Below are 16973 nucleotides of genomic sequence, written 5' to 3' on the forward strand. Positions count from 1 at the left end.
TTGTAGGCTGATTTCTAACCTTCCTCATGATCAAGGATACCCCACGAGGTGAGATTTTGCGTGGAGCCCCAGATCTTTGTCGATTGACAGTCATTTTGTACTTCTTCCATTTTCTTACTATGGCACCAACAGTTGTCTCCTTCTCGCCCAGCGTCTTACTGATGGTTTTGTAGCCCATTCCAGCCTTGTGCAGGTGTATGATCTTGTCCCTGACATCCTTAGACAGCTCCTTGCTCTTGGCCATTTTGTAGAGGTTAGAGTCTGACTGATTCACTGAGTCTGTGGACAGGTGTCTTTCATACAGGTGACCATTGCCGACAGCTGTCTGTCATGCAGGTAACGAGTTGATTTGGAGCATCTACCTGGTCTGTAGGGGCCAGATCTCTTACTGGTTGGTGGGGGATCAAATACTTATTTCCCTCTGCAGAATGCAAATAAATTCATATACTTTCCACAATGTGATTTTCCGGATTTAATTTGTGATGTGCTATCTCTCACTGTTACCAATAACCTACCCTTCAATTATGGGCTGCTCATGTCTTTGTCAGTGGGCAAACTTACAAAATCAGCAAGGGATCAAATACTTATTTCCACCACTGTAGTTATAACATCAAATCTATTCAACTATCATCACAACTATGGCCAATTACACTCCTCCTGACTAGACTGGACCCGTTTACGCATTTAGTGTGATTTGTTGGGCAAGTGATGGGAGAAGGGAAAGTGGGCCCTTTACTGAGACACAGATGTCTGTGGGGGTGGAGACGGTTATGGAAGCTTGCTTAAGGTCATGGAGAAGGAGGGGCATCTTGAGAATGGAACAAAACATGTATTTTTGCTGACCAATGTTAATGTCATGTCTACGGCAAGATACTATACAAAACAGCTTAAACATTTACTGACTGTGAACTTTGTTAAAAGCTTTTAGTAGATAAGGATATGCATATAACATAGTAACATAGTAAATGATGGCAGATAAAGACCTGTACGGGTCCATCCAGTCTGCCCAAGATAAACTCATTTTACATGGTATGCGATAATTTATATGTATACCCCAGCTTGATTTCTCTTTGCCAATCTCAGGGTACAGACTGTAGAAGAGTTCTGAAGTTAATGTCGAAGCCCCTTCAAATTTACACTCCAGCCCATCCATATCTATTCAGTCATGATCAGGGCACAGACCATAGAAGTCTGCCCAGCACTGGTTTTGCTTCCCAATAACTGGTGTTGCTGTTGCCAGCCAATCTCCACTAAGATTCCTTGGATCCATTCCTTCTAAACAGGATTCCTTTGTGTTTATCCCACGCATGCTTGAATTCTATTACTGTTTTCATTTCCACCACCTCCCGTGGGAGGGCATTCCACGTATCCACCTGACATTACTCCTGAGTCTGCCCCCCTTCAACCTCAATTTATGTCTACTACTACTACTACTACTATTACTATTTAGCATTTCTATAGCGCTACAAGGCGTACGCAGCGCTGCACAAACATAGAAGAAAGACAGTCCCTGCTCAAAGAGCTTACAATCTAATAGGCAAAAAATAAAGTAAGCAAATCAAATCAATTAATGTGTATACTACTACTACTACTACTACTATTTAGCATTTCTATAGCGCTACAAGGCATACGCAGCGCTGCACAAACATAGAACAAAGACAGTCCCTGCTCAAAGAGCTTACAATCTAATAGACAAAAAATAAATAAAGTAAGCAAATCAAATCAATTAATGTGAACGGGAAGGAAGAGAGGAGGGTAGGTGGAGGCGAGTGGTTACAAGTGGTTACTAGTCAAAAGCAATGTTAAAGAGGTGGGCTTTCAGTCTAGATTTAAAGGTGGCCAAGGATGGGGCAAGACGTAGGGGCTCAGGAAGTTTATTCCAGGCGTAGGGTGCAGCGAGACAGAAGGCGCGAAGTCTGGAGTTGGCAGTAGTGGAGAAGGGAACAGATAAGAAGGATTTATCCATGGAGCGGAGTGCACGGGAAGGGGTGTAGGGAAGGACGAGTGTGGAGAGATACTGGGGAGCAGCAGAGTGAATACATTTATAGGTTAGTAGAAGAAGTTTGAACAGGATGCGAAAATGGATAGGGAGCCAGTGAAGGGTCTTGAGGAGAGGGGTAGTATGAGTAAAGTGACCCTGGTGGAAGATGAGACGGGCAGCAGAGTTTTGAACCGACTGGAGAGGGGAGAGGTGACTAAGTGGGAGGCCAGCAAGAAGCAGATTGCAGTAGTCTAAACGAGAGGTGACAAGGGTGTGGATGAGGGTTTTGGTAGAGTGCTCGGAAAGAAAGGGGCGGATTTTACGGATGTTGTAAAGAAAGAAACGACAGGTCTTGGCGGTCTGCTGGATATGAGCAGAGAAGGAGAGAGAAGAGTCAAAGATGACCCCAAGGTTTCGAGCTGACGAGACAGGGAGAATGAGAGAGCCATCAACAGAAATAGAAAACGGGGGGAGCGGGGAGGTGGGTTTGGGGGGGAAAATGAGAAGCTCGGTTTTGGTCATATTTAATTTCAGGTGGTGTTGAGACATCCAGACAGCAATGTCAGGCAAGCACGCTGAAACTTTGGTTTGGATGCAAAGTGAGATATCAGGGGTAGAAAGGTAGATTTGGGAGTCATCAGCATAGAGATGGTAGGAAAAGCCATGGGATGAGAGGAGAGGAGGGTAGGTGGAGGCGAGTGGTTACAAGTCAAAAGCAACGTTAAAGAGGTGGGCTTTCAGTCTAGATTTACTAGTTCTACTGCCTTCTCGTCTCCAGAAAAGGTTTGTTTGCAAATTAATACAGACGTTCAAATATTTGCAAGGTATCATCTCACCCCGTTTCTCCTTTCCTCCAAGTTATACATGTTCAGGGCATCATGTCTCTCCTCATAAAGTTTGCAATGCAAATCCCATACCATTCTTGTAGCTTTTCTTTGCATCGCTTCCAGTGTTTTTACATCTTTATTTATTTATTTATTAAGATTTATTTACCACCTTTATGGCCTCCAAAACTGAACACAGTACTCCAAGTGGGACCTCACCAACGACTTGTAGAGGGGCATCAAAACCTCCTTTCTTCTGCTGGTGATACCCTTCTCCATGCAGCCTAGCAGCCTTCTGGCCCAACATTAAAACTGTACTGTGACCAAAATCCAGAATAAACAGAATTCAATAGAGAATAACACGTGTACAAGAAAACAGAGACATATATGCACCCTGATACAATGTGACATTCATTGTGGTGAACATGTGTACCTATGAAGTAAACTGAAGTGAATGTGAAGGTCTACTGACATACATTAAAGTGAAATGTGAAATAGGTGGTTAATGTGTGATAATAAAAACTAAGTAACAGAATATAAAACAGCAACATCCACATGGTGGTGAGACCACAGAAAAGTAAAAGGAAAACAAGGCTTACCAACAGGACAGCAGAAATAACATGAGCGGTTACTCAAAATGTATTAGTGTACATAAGTACATAAGTACATAAGTAGTGCCATACTGGGAAAGACCAAAGGTCCATCTAGCCCAGCATCCTGTCACCGACAGTGGCCAATCCAGGTCAAGGGCACCTGGCACGCTCCCCAAATGTAAAAACATTCCAGACAAGTTATACCTAAAAAATGCGGAATTTTTCCAAGTCCATTTAATAGCGGTCTATGGACTTGTCCTTTAGGAATCTATCTAACCCCTTTTTAAACTCCGTCAAGCTAACCGCCCGTACCACGTTCTCCGGCAACGAATTCCAGAGTCTAATTACACGTTGGGTGAAGAAAAATTTTCTCCGATTCGTTTTAAATTTACCACACTGTAGCTTCAACTCATGCCCTCTAGTCCTAGTATTTTTGGATAGCGTGAACAGTCGCTTTACATCCACCCGATCCATTCCACTCATTATTTTATACACTTCTATCATATCTCCCCTCAGCCGTCTCTTCTCCAAGCTGAAAAGCCCTAGCCTTCTCAGCCTCTCTTCATAGGAAAGTCGTCCCATCCCCACTATCATTTTCGTCGCCCTTCGCTGTACCTTTTCCAATTCTACTATATCTTTTTTGAGATACGGAGACCAGTACTGAACACAATACTCCAGGTGCGGTCGCACCATGGAGCGATACAACGGCATTATAACATCCGCACACCTGGACTCCATACCCTTCCTAATAACACCCAACATTCTATTCGCTTTCCTAGCCGCAGCAGCACACTGAGCAGAAGGTTTCAGCGTATCATCGACGACGACACCCAGATCCCTTTCTTGATCCGTAACTCCTAACGTGGAACCTTGCAAGACGTAGCTATAATTCGGGTTCCTCTTACCCACATGCATCACTTTGCACTTGTCAACATTGAACTTCATCTGCCACTTGCACGCCCATTCTCCCAGTCTCGCAAGGTCCTCCTGTAATCGTTCACATTCCTCCTGCGACTTGACGACCCTGAATAATTTTGTGTCATCGGCGAATTTAATTACCTCACTAGTTATTCCCATCTCTAGGTCATTTATAAATACATTAAAAAGCAACGGACCCAGCACAGACCCCTGCGGGACCCCACTAACTACCCTCCTCCACTGAGAATACTGGCCACGCAATCCTACTCTCTGCTTCCTATCTTTCAACCAGTTCTTAATCCATAATAATACCCTACCTCCGATTCCATGACTCTGCAATTTCTTCAGGAGTCTTTCGTGCGGCACTTTGTATTGTCAGTCCACTCTATTAAAAAAATAAAGAAAACTGTAACAATCCAGGATTCTTATCAAAATAAAAGAACCTGAAATGATATAAACACCAAGCATGATAAATATAAAGATAAAGTGCTTGTCGGTGACAGGATGCTGGGCTAGATGGACCTTTGGTCTTTCCCAGTATGGCACTACTTATGTACTTATGTACTTAAGACATACAATACTACTATTCATACTATATCATGGTCTGGTGTCTAAAATGTGGGGAGAGAGCTGTCTTAACAATCACCGTGGTTTGCGATAAAGAAGCGGCACATTGCGTGGGATACGGTGCAAACATCATGACCTCTGGCTGCAAAATTCTTGTGTGAAAACATCACCCTGACAAAACCATGTCCCTCCTCCGGGTTCGATCAATCACGGTATTAAATGGACTGACGGCATCGCGCAAAAGCAAGGAAGAAATCCCATAAAGATAAATCATATAATATTGAAAAACAGCTAGTTGCCTCACCTGGGAACAGAGAAACACCGACTTGATGCAGTACATACCGCCATGGATACTGTGAAGAAGGGGATAAGGGAACAGAGAGGGGGGGGTACCGGCGGAGAAGATAAGGTCCAAAGGAGGGGACAACCCAGATTCTTAGCTGAGGGAGCCCCACATGTCAGGAGAAGGCATAGATCATTTTCCCTAGTTGCCTCACCTGGGAACAGAGAAACACCGACTTGATGCAGAACATACCGCCATGGATACTGTGAAGAAGGGGATAAGGGAACAGAGAGGGGGGGGGGGTACCGGCGGAGAAGATAAGGTCCAAAGGAGGGGACAACCCAGATTCTTAGCTGAGGGAGCCCCACATGTCAGGAGAAAGCATAGATCATTTTCCCTAGTTGCCTCACCTGAGAACAGAGAAACACTGACTTGATGCAGTACATACCGCCATGGGTACTGTGAAGAAGGGGATAAGGGAACAGAGAGGGGGGGTACTGGCGGAGAAGATAAGGTCCAAAGGAGGGGACAACCCAGATTCTTAGCTGAGGGAGCCCCACATGTCAGGAGAAAGCATAGATCATTTTCCCTAGTTGCCTCACCTGGGAACAGAGAAAGACCGACTTACGCCAATCCATTTTTCAGCACACCTGTAAAAAAGGCCTTTTTAAACATTCTTGCCAAAACAGATGTGCGGCAAAATCAAAATTGCCGCGCATCCTTTTTGGGTCTGTGACCTTACCGCCAGCCATTGACCCTATGCCTGAGGATGTAGCACAGCTCCTGCTTCCAGTCCTGGTTCCAGCTCCAGCATAGCTTCTGCTTCAAACACACTGTCAGTTTCCAGTTCGGGATACACTTTCCTGCTTCCCTCGATACCTCTACTGGAGCAATTCCTTCTGCAGGGACTCACCTACCCCTCCCTACCCATCTTCAAATCCTTGCTCAAAGCCCACGTCTTCAATGTCGCTTTGGGCACCTAACCATTGTACCTCTATCCAGGAAATCTAGACTGCCTCAATCTTGATTGACTGCACTTTGTGTCCTTTAGATTGTAAGCTCCTTTGAGCAGGGACTGTCCTTCTTTGTTAATTGTGCAGCGCTGAGCAACCCTGGTAATGCTTTAGAAATGTTAAGTAATAGTAGTAGTACAGTCTTCCTGCCCCCTGGGCAGACAGTCAGTGCTGTTCCAACGAGGTCCAAGGGCTCACTCATCCAGAAACGTGACATATATATATATATATCAAGAATTTTGTATCCATTGACCAAAGCAGCTCAGCCAGAGGCTTGACAAGATATTAAATAAAATTGGAGGCAATATGGCTCCCTGTGGCACCCCACAGTTCATTGCTGAACAGAACTGATTGTCGTCTGTCTGACAAATAGGATTTGAACCAAGTAAACACTGTGCTACTGATACAGTGGTATGCTGGTAAATTTTTAACAGGCTCTCTCCCCGGGATAGCCAGCCCTCCAATTTTTTTATTTTTGGGGGGTGCAGAGGCCCCAGTCCACCTCTGTGCCCCCCCCCCCCACAAATTGCAAGGCTGGCTATACCCAGGGCGAGAGACTGGGAGGGGGCAATGCATTAATCTCTCCAGAAAAAAAGAAAGATTTTAAATGCTCCCAGGTTCCAATCTAATTCATGTTTAATGTAGGATAAAATGCCAAAAATTAAGTAAATGAATGGATAGAACCTCTGAATGTTGAGCATCTGATTCTCATACTGTGATGTCTGTTTTAGTGGACCTTTTACTAGGAGAAAAAAAAATCTCTGCACACATGCTAGGGTGTCCCTGTAACCAGCCCCTCCTCCAAATGACACACTAATTACGATTTATAACAAATTACTATTCTAGCTATAAAAAGTTATATTTTCTCTAGTACATCCATATGCTGCAGAAGCTGGCTAGTATGTCTGAAAATATAAATAAGATTAAATCAAAATGCTACCAACAATTAAGCACAACAACGTGGTTGCAGCAGCTCTTATCCAATCCAATCTGCTCCGGCTCCCTCCATCCCCCATCCCAGACTCACACTTTCTGTGGCTCCTCTGGCTCCGTCCTCTGTGGTGGCGCTACAGGTCCCTCTCTCCTAATGATCTGCTCTCTTGCTTCTCTAACCCATGTTCTGATGTATGGTGGTATTGCGGGACCAAAATTCTATATCCCCTCTTGCCATTACAATGGCCTGGTATATGTGCTCTCATACAGTTAGTTATACCCATTGTAATTGGCAATCCTCACCAGGTATCTCATGTCAAAAGACACGTTCCTAACTCTCTTGATGACACTGTCAATCTAGACGCTATAGGAGTTCCAAGAGGGATACCTGATCAATTTAAGGCCAGAAATCAGGTATAGGCAGGTCTAGAATCTACTTTCTTTTGGTGGGTCACTATTAATAAAAATGTTGATTGGATTAATTACATTTATTATAATCAGCAAAGATTCATAAATTTTACTAGAAATGCCATTCACGGCTTAGCGGATCAACTTGGTGCCACTAGTCGAGTAGCCTGGGAAAATAGATTTGTTCTTGATCAAATTCTTTCCAAAGATGGTGATGTTTGTATTGTACTTCATGCTCATTGTTGTACTTTTATTCCCAATAATACTGACCCTGATGGTTCTGTTATGAAGGCATTACAATGCCTTTCTGCTTTAGCCAACGAATTAGCTACCAATTCAGGTATTGATACTAGCTGGACATCCTGGTGGGATACAATCTTTGGTAACTAGAAAATCTTTCTTATGTCTATTTTTACCTCCATTTTGGTTGTCATTTTAGTTTTTGCTTTAATTGTCTGTTGCTTTATTCCCTGTGCTCGTGGGCTTGTCTTCAAACTTCTTTCTAATAGTACAAGACAAAATATATCTCAATCATGAAGGTTGTGGGGGCCAGCTGCTGTTGACCTTATTCATTTTATTGTTAGAACATTTACTGCCTGTAACGCAAGTACACCTCCTTTTTCAAGGAAGACATTTATTCTGCTCATACTGCTTTAGTTGAAATATTATATATATTCTTCTTTTATACATATATTTTTTAATTGAAATGACTTCTTCAATAAGATTCCCTGATGTTATTTTGCTGTTTCTTTCCTGTACTCTCCCATGTCATCCATGGTACAACTTTCACACTTAATTCCGAATTGATTTTTTGTACCTGTTTCACCCATTTTACTTTATGAAATTGAATGTAATGTTTAATTTTATCTTTAACATTTTTCTGGTTTAGCCGCTTATTGGTTACATGAGTTTCTCCTTCTAGAGCTTATTTCAGCTCCCCAGGCATGGAAAGGTTTAGTTTGGGTTCCTTCCTTTTCCAACTATTGTACCCTTCATCAATGGACATCGAATGGGCACTCTGCGGAATCACAATTATTATCTGTACAGGTGATGATTTCTCAATCATCAAGAGGGGAATGAATTGATTTGCACTTTTCTGTGCACTGACAGGTCAGTTATGACCCATGAAATGCATAGCTAAAAGCTCAAACTTAAAAATGCCTGAGTACTGCATTTTCTGTACTTTTTGCTGAAAGCTGTGAATTTGAGGTCATGATGATCCAGCAAGGAGCACTTTTACCCCTCCCTGACAGAGTGGTGCCACTAACTCTACATCACAAGGACACAAAAATGAATACACAGTTTGAAAGCGAAGATGTGTTGAGGTTACCAGACAAAACAATGATAAGACCTGGGTCCTGGAGAGATTCCTGTAGCAAAGTGACGACTACAAGAAACCTTGGACTTGCTGTGTTCCACAAACATTTAAATATCATGTTCTGTGTTCTATAACATTCAGATAGTGTGTTTCATTATATGTAAACAATGAAGTAAGACAGAAATTAGCTGAAATTGCAAACTGTATGATTTGGGAGGGAATTTCCATTGTACAGAAAGTATATAAGCCACGGTTGCATTATATTTAGTCAGAGGCTGGGATGACCGACAGTGAGTAAATCTTTACAGCAGTGGCTTTTCTCTCCCTCTCATAACAAATTGCTATTTGTTAATGCCTGATTGCTTTGCTATTTGTTATTGCATAATTGCTTTGTTATTGGTAAGAAATAAAGACTTTCTTCTTGGAAAGAACATAGCCTCTGTCTATTCTGCCACCCCATGTCCCCTGTGGAATTGGAGAAGAACAGCTGTGAGCCCTCTTCACGAAAGTGGCGACAGAGAAGATGCTGGAAACTACAGGCCAGTAAACCTCACAGGGAAGGGGCAAGGATGGGGACAGAGCCCCTGGGGTCAGGGACAAACTTTGCCCCTGTGTCATTTTCTACTTTGAAGCCTCTTAATGACCTGGAATGTTATTCATATTTGAGTGATGCAGACAACAATATTTTGATTTTTTGGAAAAATAAGCAAACATGCTGGCCACAACTAGCAAAATTTGCATGGGGGATCCTGTACATCCTGCTACCAGCACATCTTCTGAGAAGACAAGTTGCTTGTTTTTCTTATTGTTTTCTATTGGTGATTTATAAACAACAGTTGCACAGCATCTTGTTCCTTTTTATACTTTAATAAAAAGATTTAAATATAAAATCATATGTGTTCGAGGCTTCTACAGATGAGAACAGAGCCCACGGGTACGGGACGGGGACAAACTTTGTCTCTGTGCAATTCTCTACTAAGATAGGAGTGGTTTAGCTTCAAGATAGTTGGCAAGTTGTAAAGAGGATTGAACAAGCGATACAAGGAACTACGCCTTCATTGTGTAAATTCTCTCAAGAACGTTTGGTTAAAACGAAAGAGATGGATCAGAGACTTATAAAAGTTGAAACAGCATTTCGAAAGACTGAACAAACTTGTTACCTTGCAATCCACTGCAGCTTCTGCTGTTAAGGACAGTTGGCCGATTCATTCACACCTGGAAGCTCTGGAAAATAAAATCTCAGGGGTCCTGTTAACTAAAGGGTTGCCATGCAGCAATCTGGAATTACCACCGGTGGCAGTTCCACCGTGAAGGCGCAGCATTTCCAGCGCTAGCAGAAATATTGGAAAAATATTTCCGCAGGGGGTTACCGCTGACTTAGTGACGGAACCCTTACTGCCACCTAAATTCTTATTGCACGGCCATTTCGTTTTGGGGCTACGGTAAAATGAGGGACTCTGCAAGCATCAAAAATACGCACTGACGCTAGCACAGGCCCCCTTTTACTGCAGCTTAGTAAAAGGGCCCCTTAAGACCCTTAAATTTTCTAGCGACATTATCTGGCTCCTTTACAGCTTCTGAAAATGTATCTAAAGAATATTGTTGGGTATCCTCATGCAGCTGTTCTAACTGTCGAGGGTATATTTTATGTTCAAAGAAGCTCAATTCAGATAAGAGGGTGAAATGGGCCAAGCACCGAACCTGATATCGAGCGGGAAAGAGCGAGGTATAAATGCTACAAATAAATAAATAATAGTCCTGATTTATCTCAATTTTTGGAGTCCTCACAGGATTTGATAGCAAAAAAGAGCTACTCTTCTGGTTAAATTTTCCTCTAAAATTGAACCCCCCCCCCCCCCCCCCCCAATATTCTTATATTTCTCAAAAAAAAATGTACCTTTATGTGGTCACCAAAATTTATTTGTTTCCTGATGTCTCCAGGCAGAAGCAATTATGTAGAAAGCAGTTCCCACAGTTAAGAGTAAAGTTTTGGCTGTGGGAGCAACTTTTTTCCTTAAATTTCCCCGTAAATGCCTTTTGGGGAATTGTTTCTTTCTGATAAACCGGTACTTATGTGAAGGGGCATAATTGAACAAAAACGTCTATCTCCATGGGCGTTTATCTCCGAGAACGGGTCCGTGAAGGGGCGGACCGAACCGTATTTTTGAAAAAAATAGACGTCCATGTTTTATTCGACAATTTGTGAGCTGGGCGTTTTTGTTTTTCAGTGATAATGGAAAATGAAAGCGCCCAGCTCAAAAACGAATAAAGCCAAGGCATTTGTTCGTGGGACGGGCCAGGATTCGTAGTGCACTGGTCCCCCTCACATGCCAGGACACCAACCGGGCACCCTAGGGGGCACTTTTACAAAAAAAAGGTAAAAGAGCTCCCAGGTGCATAGCACCCTTCCCTTGTGTGTTGAGCCCCCCAAATCCCCCTCAAAACCCACTGCCCACAAGTCCACACCATTACTATAACCCTAAGGGGTGAAGGGGGGCACCTACATGTGGGTACAGTGGGTTTGGGGGGCGGTTTGGAGGGCTCCCATTTACCAGCACAAGTGTAACAGGTGGGGGGGGGGGTGGGCCTGGGTCCACCTGCCTGAAGTCCACTGCACCCCCTAATAACTGCTCCAGTGACCTGCATACTGCTGCCAGGGAGGTGGGTATGACATTTGAGGGTGAAATATTTTGTGGTGGGAGGGGGTTTGTGAGCACTGGGGGAGTCAGGGGAGGTCATCCCCGATTCCCTCCAGTGGTCATCTGGTCATTTAGGGCACTTTTTGGGGCCTTATTCGTGGAAAAACAGGGTCCAGGAAAAGTGCCCTAAATTCTCGCTAAAAACGCATATTTTTCTTCCATTATCGGCGAAAGGCGCCCATCTCTGATCGCCCGATAACCACGCCCCAGTTCCGCCTTCACCACGCCTTCGACACGCCCCCATCAACTTTGTCCGCATCCGATTTGGGTCGCAATATAGGCGTTTTTCTTTTTCAATTATAAGGTGGATAGTAACATAGTAGATGACGGCAGAAAAAGACCTGCATGGTCCATCCAGTCTGCCCAAGAAGATAAATTCATATGTGCTACTTTTTTTATTTGTACTGTCCTCTTCAGTGCACAGACCGTATAAGTCTGGCCAGCCCTATCCCCGCCTCCCAACCACCAACCCCGCCTCCCAACCACCAGCTCTGGCACAGACCGTATAAGTCTGCCCAGCACTATCCCTGCCACCCACCACCGGCTCTGGCACAGACCGTATAAGTCTGCCCAGCACTATCCCCGCCGCCCAACCACCAGCCCCGGCACAGACCGTATAAGTCTGCCCACACTAGTCCCGCCTCCCAACCACCAGCTCTGCCACCCATTCTAGGCTAAGCTCCTGAGGATCCCTTTCTTCTGCACAGGATTCCTTTATGTTTATCCCACGCATGTTTGAATTCTGTTACCGTTTTCATCTCCACCACCTCCCGTGGGAGGGCATTCCAAGCATCCACCACCCTCTCCGTGAAAAAATACTTCCTGACATTCTTCTTGAGTCTGCCCCCCTTCAATCTCATTTCATGCCCTCTCGTTCTACTGCCTTCCCATCTCCGGAAAAAGTTTGTTTGCAGATTAATACCTTTCAAATATTTGAACGTCTGTATCATATCACCCCTGTTCCTTCTTTCCTCCAGGGTATACATGTTCAGGTCCGCAAGTCTCTCATACGTCTTGTAACGCAAATCCCATACCATCCTCGTAGCTTTTCTTTGCACTGCTTCAATTCTTTTTACATCCTTAGCAAGATACGGCCTCCAAAACTGAACATAATACTCCAGGTGGGGCCTCACCAATGACTTGTACAGGGGCATCAACACCTCTTTTCTTCTGCTGGTCACACCTCTCTCTATACAGCCTAGTAACCTTCTAGCTACGGCCACCGCCTTGTCACACTGTTTCATCGCCTTCAGATCCTCAGATACTATCACCCCAAGATCCCTCTCCCCATCCGTACCTAGCAGACTCTCACCGCCTAACACATACGCCTCTCTTGGATTTCTACTCCCTAAGTGCATCACTTTGCATTTCTTCGCATTGAATTTTAATTGCCAAACCTTAGACCATTCTTCTAGCTTTTTCAGATCCTTTTTCATGTTTTCCACTCCCTCCGGGGTGTCCACTGTGTTACAAATCTTAGTATCATCCGCAAATAGGCAAACTTTACCTTCTAACCCTTCGGCAATGTCACTCACAAATATATTGAACAGAATCGGCCCCAGCACCGATCCGTGAGGCACTCCACTACTCACCTTTCCCTCCTCCGAGCGACCTCCATTCACCACCACCCTCTGGTGCCTGTCCGTCAACCAGTTCCTAATCCAGTTCACCACTTTGGGTCCTATCTTCAGCCCATCCAGTTTATTTAAGAGCCTCCTGTGGGGAACTGTGTCAAAAGCCTTGCTGAAATCTAAGTAGATTACGTCTATAGCACGTCCACGGTTCAATTCTCCGGTCACCCAATCAAAGAATTCAATGAGATTCGTTTGGCACGATTTCCGTTTGGTAAAATCATGTTGTCTCGGATCTTGCAACTCATTTTCTTCCAGGAAATTCACTATCCTTTCCTTCAGCATCGCTTCCATTACTTTTCCAATAATCGAAGTGAGCCTTACCGGCCTGTAGTTTCCAGCTTCTTCCCTATCACCACTTTTGTGAAGAGGGACCATATCCGCTGTTCTCCACTCCTACGGAACCTCTCCCGTCTCCAAGGATTTATTAAACAAATCTTTAAGAGGACCCGCCAGAACCTCTCTGAGCTCCCTCAATATCCTGGGGTGGATCCCATCCGGTCCCATGGCTTTGTCCACCTTTAGTTTCTTTAGTTGTTGATACACACTCTCTTCCGTGAACGGTGCTATATCCATTCCATTCTCAAATGAACTTTTACCAGTCCATCGCGGTCCTTCTCCCGGATTTTCTTCAGTAAAAACAGAACAAAAGTATCTATTTAGCAAATTTGCCTTTTCTTCATCATTATCTACATAGCGGTTTGCAGTATCTTTTAGTCTCACAATTCCCTTTTTAGTCATTCTCCTTTCACTAATATACCTGAAGAAATTTTTGTCACCCCTCCTTACCTTTCTAGCCATTTGTTGCTAATCAGTTTCTGAAATGTAATGGTTTTTGAGGTTTCGGAGTGATAGAGGAATATATTTGCATCACCTGCTCTGCTTTCCAGTGTTTCCATTTCCCTCTTGAGTCTCCAGCTTCCTCGTTAGCCTACTGCACTTTCCTAGATGTGGACTAAGCCTATGTATCTTTTCCTTTATTATTATTTTTCTAATTTTTTAATTATTCTTGGATATTTCTCTACTTTGAATGGTAAAATTACAAATAAGAATAAAAACCTTCCCTGTGGCTGCCTCCAAATGCTGTGTGAGTAAGATCATGTCATTTCCGTTCAGCTTTTCTTTTGAAAGAGTTTTCATATTTAGAACATTTCAATGGTTTATGTCACATGTGACAATTACACAACAAGATGATGAAAAGTCCCCACAAAAAAACTAGGAATAACCAAACACAAACCGGAGTGAGAAACACCTTTAATTATTACCCTACTTTGAACATTACAAATCAAAATACATATGCACCCGAATCAACACACTTTATTTGTGGTAATGGAGGAAAAAGACCTCAGGAGCGGTAGAAGCTCTGTAGATCAGTGGCTTAACACACCTTACAGACCAGCGGTACTTCCGAATTGCCACGCAGCGAGCCTGCAATAGGCTTTCTGCACTTCAGTAAAATGGTCCCTTTATACATTTCTTTTAAGCCATTTTTCTCTCCGGTGAGACCCTATAGGCCAGTGATGGCGAACCCATTGCACGAGTGCCAGAGAGGGCACGCAGAGCCCTCTCCCTTGGCATGCGTGCAGTCGCTGGTCTACCCACTCTCCCTCCGAGCACCAGGCCGGCCTCCCTTCCTCCCACCAAGCACCAGGCCGCCTGCCTGCCCTCCCTCCCTCCCAGGCGTACCTCGGGGTTAAGGTGGCGTCGGCAGCGAAAAGCGTGTTCTTCGCTCGGCGCACCTTCGGCCTTACCTTCTGTCTCTCAAGCTCTGGTCCCGCCTATGACCAGAGCTTGAGAGACAGAAGGGAAGGCCAAAGGTGCGCCGAGCGAAGAACATGCTTTTCGCTGCTGGCGCCGCCTTAACCTCAAGGTATGCCTTTTAAATTTCGGAGGAGGAGGGGGGCCCTGGTGCTGGGAGGGAGGGAAGATGGGCGGGCGGCCTGATGCTTGTTTTGTTGGAGGGAGGGCAGGAGGCAGGCCTGGTGCTGGGAGGGACGGAGGGACAGAGGCCTGGTGCTGGGTGGGAGGGAGGCCTGATGCTGTGTGTTGCTGTGTGCTGGGTGGGAGGGAGAGAGGGAGGGAGGGAGGCCTGATGCTGGGTGCTGCTGGGTACTGGGTGGGAGGGAGGCCTGATGCTTGGTGCTGGGTGGGAGGGAGGCCTGCCTGGTGCTGGGAGGGAGGGCGGGTGGGAGGGAGGGCAGGGGGGGAGGAGGGTGGCTGGATGGGAGGGCAGGGGGGAGAGGAGGGTGGCTGGACATGGGTGGCTGGAGGGGAGAGGAGGGTGGCTGGACATTTGTGGCTGGAGGGGAGAGGAGGGTTGCTGGACATGGATGGAGGGCAAGAAATGAAGAAGAAAGGAGGAAAGTAAAGAAATAAATGGAAAGGAAGCCCTGGAAACGGAGTTAAGAGAACAGATAGAGAGCAGCAGAATCAGTGACTAGGACCAATATGGATAGAAAAACAAAATCACCAGACAACAAAGATAGAAAAAATCATTTTATTTTCATTTTAGTGTTTGGAATATGTCCAATTTGAGAATTTACATCTGCTGTCGTATTTTGCACTGGGTATACTGGAGCTGTAACAGCTTACAGAAATGATTTATAATGAAAGAAAATCATGTTATTTTTCTCCTATACTAGTATAATATTTCAATGATGTCTGTTTATATGCGCCATGGCTGGTGTAAGGGGTGTGGCTATCATAAGGGTGGAGTACCGGCACTTTGCGATAAATAATTAGATTTTGGGTTGCTGTTTGGGCACTCGGTCTCTGAAAGGTTCGCCATCACTGCTATAGGCCATTGCAGCTTGTAAAACGCCATAAGATCATCTCGCAAATTTCTCAATCTGCGCTTCCCCAGCTGTAAAGGACTAAAATACAAGCTGATACACGCCACTACCTTTTCCTACATGAGTACACAGTTGTGGAATGCATTACCCACAGCCCTGAAAGCTACTGAAGAAATAACCAACTTCCACAAATCTTTGAAGACATACCTCTTCAACAGGGCCTACAAAGAGAACCCATAGCCTTACAAAATACCTCACCAACCCACCCAGTTACTAAAGTCCACCTTCGGTACTATCCTGCCTAACACCTTCCTTCCCTCTTCTCTCTGACCTCACTTAATCTACAAACTACCAACTGTATCTATTATCATGTAATGACTGTGTCATAACAAATCTCTGTAAGCCACATTGAGCCTGCAAATAGGTAGGAAAATGTGGGATACAAATGCAACAAATCTAATATAATAAAACGCACTGTGAACGTTCTAATGAGGACAACGTTCTATGAAGCCATCTGACGTCACTCCCAGGCTGAGGCTGAAGGGTTCGTGGATTCATGGTGTGAAGCCTCCCTTCAAGCCAGCCAGCCAGCCGTCTCTGCCCCGCCCTCGCGACAAAACAAACAAATCCGGAAGCGAAACGTCAGGGAAGGAGGCAGCGCTCCCGACGTCTAGCCTTCCCTTCGCTGTGTTCCGCCTTCAAAATAAGGCGGAACACAGCGAAGGGAAAGCTAGACGTCGGGAGCGCCGCCTCCTTCCCTGACGCTTCGCTGCCGGAAACGCCACGGAGGTAAATTGAAACAGAAGAAAAAAAAAAACAAAACGATGCATGGATGCGAAGGAGGGGGGGGGGGGGGGGGGGGACATGGATGCGAAGGGGGGGGGAGGAGAAGAGGGCGGGCCAGGCTGGGACATGGGATAGAGAGGAGCATGGATGCGAGGGGGGGGTCATGGAAGGGAGAGAGGGGACTTGCTGGAAAAGGATGAATGGAGGCGGCAGGGGACAGAAGAGCA

Source organism: Microcaecilia unicolor, chromosome 2 (genome assembly GCF_901765095.1).
Source record: "Microcaecilia unicolor chromosome 2, aMicUni1.1, whole genome shotgun sequence".
NCBI lineage: Eukaryota > Metazoa > Chordata > Amphibia > Gymnophiona > Siphonopidae > Microcaecilia > Microcaecilia unicolor.